This window comes from Schistocerca gregaria, chromosome 4, assembly GCF_023897955.1.
Source record: "Schistocerca gregaria isolate iqSchGreg1 chromosome 4, iqSchGreg1.2, whole genome shotgun sequence".
Lineage (NCBI taxonomy): Eukaryota > Metazoa > Arthropoda > Insecta > Orthoptera > Acrididae > Schistocerca > Schistocerca gregaria.
The window spans coordinates 292,059,659-292,065,658 of NC_064923.1; positions in this window are offsets into that span (position 1 = coordinate 292,059,659).

A 6,000-nucleotide genomic window follows, 5' to 3' on the forward strand; every position below is an offset into this window, starting at 1 on the left:
GCCCACAGTACTGATCAGTTGCGGTGGGCGGGTCGTATGATTTTACCTACAGTCTAACCATGCTTATCCAGAGTACGTGAGACCATAGATCATCCGTCTACATCTTTTTTCCAGTGGCTGATCACAATTTTTGTTTTCTAAGAGGGCTATTGCTGTAAAACATGTTATTTCAAAACAAAAAAAGTGCATATCTGTTTATTGTCACCCTCAATATAGTTCCCTCCCCTATCCCTACATGGTTCCATGTGAATTTTTCATTAATGGAAACAGCGCTGGAAGTCTTCCTCTCTGAGCTCCATGATAACGCGTGCCGCTTTTTCTTTCGCTGTTTCAACGGACTGAAATCTTGCTCCTTTTTGTGCAGACGTGACCTAGTGCTGGGTCAGGCGAATAAGGTGGGTGGTCCAACACTGAGACGCTGTACTTCGCTAGAAACCTCGGACAATGCTGGATGAGCCGGTGAAATGAGCGTACGGCATTGTGGGTCGGGAGTCCCCCATTCGGGGGCGTTCGGCCGCCGAGAGCAAGTGCTTATTGCATTCGACGCCACATTGGGTGACTTGCGCGCCGGAGTGTTCTCTTAATGCAGAACACAACACGTGTCCTTCCACAGATCGGCTCCATTTTTTCTTAATTCCTCACAGAGCTGAGCAAAAAGCTCAAGGTAGTAACGCTGATTAATAGTCTGACCCTCAGGAATCCAGTGAAGATAAACAGCTCCATAATACCGATAAAATACAATCATCATTGCTTTGAACCTCGGTTTGCTCATTCGAGCTTTTTTCATTGTCGGTGAAGTTGGGCCCTTTTAATCCATGGACTGGTACTTACTTTCTGGGTCAAAAATTAAAAAGCAACACTCGTCACACGCTATCTCTCCTTCCAAGAATCATTTTCAGTGGTGTTCCAACTGTCAGTATAACCATTTTCACAAGCTTCTTTTCGTTCGAACGTGAGAATCTTCAGCACCAGTTTCGCCCACACTTTTCTCGTATTTAATTGGTTATATAAAATTTGCCTTACTCATTCTTTGTCCATTCCTACAGTTTCGGCCATCGATCGGATACTCAACCGACGGTGAGATCGAATCAATCGCCTACTTTTTAGATAATTTCATCCGTTTTTGATGTTGAAGGCCATCTCCGGCCAGAGTCATCTTCAGTATCTTCTTGGCCATCTTGGAAAAGCTGTAACTACTCAAGAGCTCGCGCAGGTGGTAGTCTTCGCCATACATTTCTTTTAGTAAAAGTCAGTAGCAGTTTTTCCAAGTGTTTACACGAGTGTTCGTTGCTCTGTTATTACACTTATCATGTCTCTGGCAAAACGATATAACAATTCTTATACAAATTACGCACACGGCCACAATGGTTTGTCTACAGACATCAGAGATGACGCCTTCGACTGAGAAGACTTCACGCTTCACAGCCATTGATCGTTCATATTTGGCGCATCTGTACTTACTTTATGACAGCATAAGCCCCGTTACTATATAGCCACAACCGGTACATATCGCGTTACTGATTTTGATCAATAAATACCATCTTCAGAACTACAAAATACAGAGGCATCTTGTTGTTCAAGCTGTACGAAAATTACGAAACAAGACGTCGGAAATTAAAAAAAGCATGAACTAAACAGTCAAATACCTGAATACACATAGTTTCATAAGCGTATAGAGTCGGCACATTTAAAACTGGTACAGTCACAACAACGAGCGAAACAAGCCTCATAGTGAGCACATAAATGCCTTAGTTCCGAGGATGGTTACTACTCACTCACTCATTTTCATAACCTTTTATATACTACCCTCCATAAGTTTGCAAACACCTAGTAATTATAGACAATGGAAAGGAAATACAGTATAAAAATGCATTTTGTTGTTTTCCAAATGTTTATTAAGCTCAACTAATACACAGGAAGGCGCAACAATTAAATTTTCGATTCCTCAAAACAGCCCTCCTTTGCTTTCATCACTGCCTTGCACACTCTCGGCATGCGCTGCGTCAGTTTTACCAAGATTTCAGTTGGAATTAATCTCCATTCTTGCTGCAGGACCTCCCACAATTGTGACCCACTCATGATTTCAAATTTTCGGATCCTCCTGTCCAATTCATCCCATAGCAGCTCGATTGGGTTACAATCAGGGGACTGGGGCAGCCATTCCATGTTTTACAATATTTTACGAACCTCTAGAGACTTCAGATAGTTCTGACACAAGCGAGACGTATGTTTCGGGTCGTTGTCTTGCTGCAAGACAAACCCTTTCCCAATCAGACGCAAACCAGATGTCCTAGCATGTCGCTGGAGAATAGCATGATGATCCTTTTGGTTCAGTTTTTCATCTATTTTCACCAAATATCCGACTTTATTCCCTCCAAAGGATCTCCATACAATCATAGAACCCCCTCCATGCTTTACAGTCGGAATTATTCACTGAGGATTCAAGCGTTCATGGAGTAAACGGCGTACAAATTGTCGGCGTTCACTTTCAAATATTTCGAATTTGGATTCATCAGTGAATAAGACTCTTTCCCAATCACCCGCTGTCCAGGGTTGGAGTGTCTTAGCCCACTGAAGCCTTTTCTTTTTGTTAACAAAGTGCAACAGTGGTTTCCTTGTTGCTACATAATCTCGGAGATTGTTGTTTGCCAGGCGTGGTCTCACTGTTGACTCACTCACCGGTGTATCCCTCGTTGCGTATAGTTCAGCAATCAATTCACGGCAGTTTATAATCTGTTACGTTTACTGGTCACTACCAAATACTTTTCCTGGCGTTCTGATATTTTCCTGGTTGCTCCTGAGCGAGGACGATCTCCATAGGAGCCTGTTTCTCGATGCCGGTGTATGTTTTTGACAACTCCGCTGATGGAAATCAACAGTTTGTTTGCTATTTGTCGGACACTATTGGTTTTTTGGTGCAAAGTGATTATCATTACCCGTGATTCAAAAGGAATCTAGCGCTTTGGGGCCATATTCAATTACTGTCGCAGCGTGTTATACCCTTACGCAAACGCAACTACAAGTGAACAGAAATGTAAACTTCGTACTTGTACATTTCCATGCGGTGTATACGCGCCACCTTGCATGTTTAGTAGAACTGCTTGGGCAGGTAACGTCGGTTTACATAACACGGAGCAATACTAGAAGGTTCCAATATGTATGTATATGTACAATAATTAAGTGTACAATACTGTACGTGTCATTATTAACCGTTATTTGAGCTTGCTATTCCGTATTCTAACCAGTAACTCACATAGATCACAAGTGAAGCTCCAAACAGAGTAGTGGGAAACGAAATGAAATTTAACTGGTTAACCAGCCCCATCATGGCAACAGCCAAAGCAATGTGCCCACGAGTATAGCCAAGAATGATATGTACCACATTTACTAGGTTTGAGTCTCAACTGCGGAAGCTAGTGCTCATGTTGTGGATTAGTCCGAGGTATTTGAATCCTGGCCATTCTTTCTGTGCAGCACCTTTTGAGTGGAAACGCCTGAGAAAAACATACCTTGTATGATGGAAGATTTTTTAGTCTCTGTGTGATAAGTCTGTCTCGTTTAGGGCGATGTCCGTCTAAGTGTACTACAATTATCCCGTAGCTATAGTCGACAGGCATAAGAAGCTCCCTGGCAGCTCGTAACGCAGTTGCCAGCTTTCAGCTGCGAAGTACTGATGGCTGCAGGCGAAAACCTTAGCCGTCTACAAAGCTGTGTCAAGACTGAGACCTTGCCACAGAGTCGTTCACAAAATCGTGTTACGTTATTGGTTGAAGTAGGCTGCGAAGTTGCCACGCCCAGCCCCACTGCAACTGACAGGCATCAACTTACTCCGACTCAACTATAGTTCTATGAGGAAAGATCAAGTGTTGATTGTTGTTAGTCAGCCTGGAACACTTGCCAAGTTGGATTAGGCGAAGATAGGAGCTGCAGGAATGAGGAGGATGATTCATCATAGGGCGGTTCATTCAGTGCTGAAGTATGGCAGAGAAACGTATAACAAATTCCAATGGAGATGCTGCTGGAAAGAGATGCAGCACAGAAAAAATATTCATGCTTCCAGTCCTGAGAGCGGACGTTGATGGCGAGAAAAGGCACGAGTCATTTTCTCTGGCATACATCTCGCATAATGACTATGACGGTAGAATTATAAAAGTTTGAAATTATATGGAAGCATGCCAAAAATCTTTCTTCTCGAGTATCATTCGCAAACGGAACGGTTCAAATGGTTCAAATGGCTCTCAGTACTATGGGACTTAACATCTGAGGACATCAGTCCCCTAAAACTTAGAACCACTTAATCCTAACTAACCTAAGGACATCTCACACATCTATGCCCGAGGCAGGATTCGAACCTGCGACCGTAGTAGTCGCGGGGTTCCGGACTGAAACGCCTAGAACCGCTCGACCACCGCGGCCGGCAAACGGAACGGTAGGCAGGGAAAACGCTTTGGGTACACGAAAACTCACCACCACACAGGCATACATTACTTTGAAGTGAGGAGTATTCACGTACACATAGACGTAAAATATACGAAGCGACATTTTAATGTTTCGAAGGAAGGCAGGAAGAATAGGGTCTCTCGTCCCGTCGACGACAAGGTCGTTAGAAACAATGTACTGGGAAGGAAATGGTTGCACGCAAAGCAAAAAGCCAGAAGACACCAATATACATTCATAATAAATGGACTATTGTAATTTATCAGGACTCGAGACGTCCCGAATTACGCCTGCTAGCGGCTGTCGTTCTGAGGGTGCTGCGCGTCCAGTTGCGAAAACAGGAGGTAGCCTCAAGATAAACACGCGGAAATTGCGAATCCATGAGGCACACGTACTTTATCGACTGAGGAGACCGGAGTACAACTGCTGCTCACTGGAAGATATCTTCGCCACGAGGAGAAATATTGTGCAGATGTCTCTACTGCCTACCTCAGCTATCGTTATGTAAAACGATACTAAGATACCAGAGAACTGCATAAATGCTATTATTAAATTGTATTATAGATCTAATATTCTCGAAATCGCATTAACCGTCAAGCGCTTTAGATGATTAAACACGTAATAGTAGCAGCAGCAGCAGTAGGACGTCAGCAGTAGAAATACCATAAGGAATGACAAGGTGACAGTGGCATCATAATGTTTTTGAGTTATATAGCTCACTTTGCAGTTAGAGATTGTCACTGAAAGCAAACTAAATACAAACCGCTTTAATCAAGTTTTTCAGGGCCCTTTGATGCAACGTAATTCAAAACTTGGCTGGATGATAATTTGATCATCGATCAGTCGTGATAAGAAGCATACGACAATTTCTTTATAATCTTCCCAAATCGAAAAAAACGCATATATATAAAGGCCAGATCGACCACGTGTGAGCAACGAAAGCAACAAAGTTGTGTATATTTATGTAAAGATGAACATATACCTGCGAAGAGTACTGAAAACAAAGAAAAGGTAACATTAGAACGAACTTTGTGAAAATGACGCATAAAATACTGAAAATGATAATTGATACAGTGAATCTGCTTATGTTTCTGTAGAGGTCTTCAGTCCAAACTACAGATTCTGCCAGAAAAAAGTACACAGTCTTTGTCAGGCTCTATCGCGATATCGATATTGTCGTTCGATTTGAGTTTCGAGTGTGTAGTAGTCTTTGGCTCAACAGCTGCTAGTACTTTCATCTCGGTATTGAGAAAACAAGATGGCTGGAGCACGCTTGACAGTATTGTGAAGTGATTTTTCAAGTTTGATAATGCCGTTGAAGTGCAACTTCAGTAGAGGCGGGAGTTAAAACCGCTAACCCGCCTTACAATTAGGCGCATCATTGACAAGTTTGAATTGCATGGAACGATTTGTGACATTCACAAAAGCAAATCAGGAAGACAGCGTAAAAGTCCTGCTTCGTCGGCTCTCATGTTGGAAACGTTTGTTAATTCTCCACAGAAGTCTGCTACGCAATGTGTACCTACGTGAAGTGGGGGTTAGCAGTACAAGTGTATGGGGAAT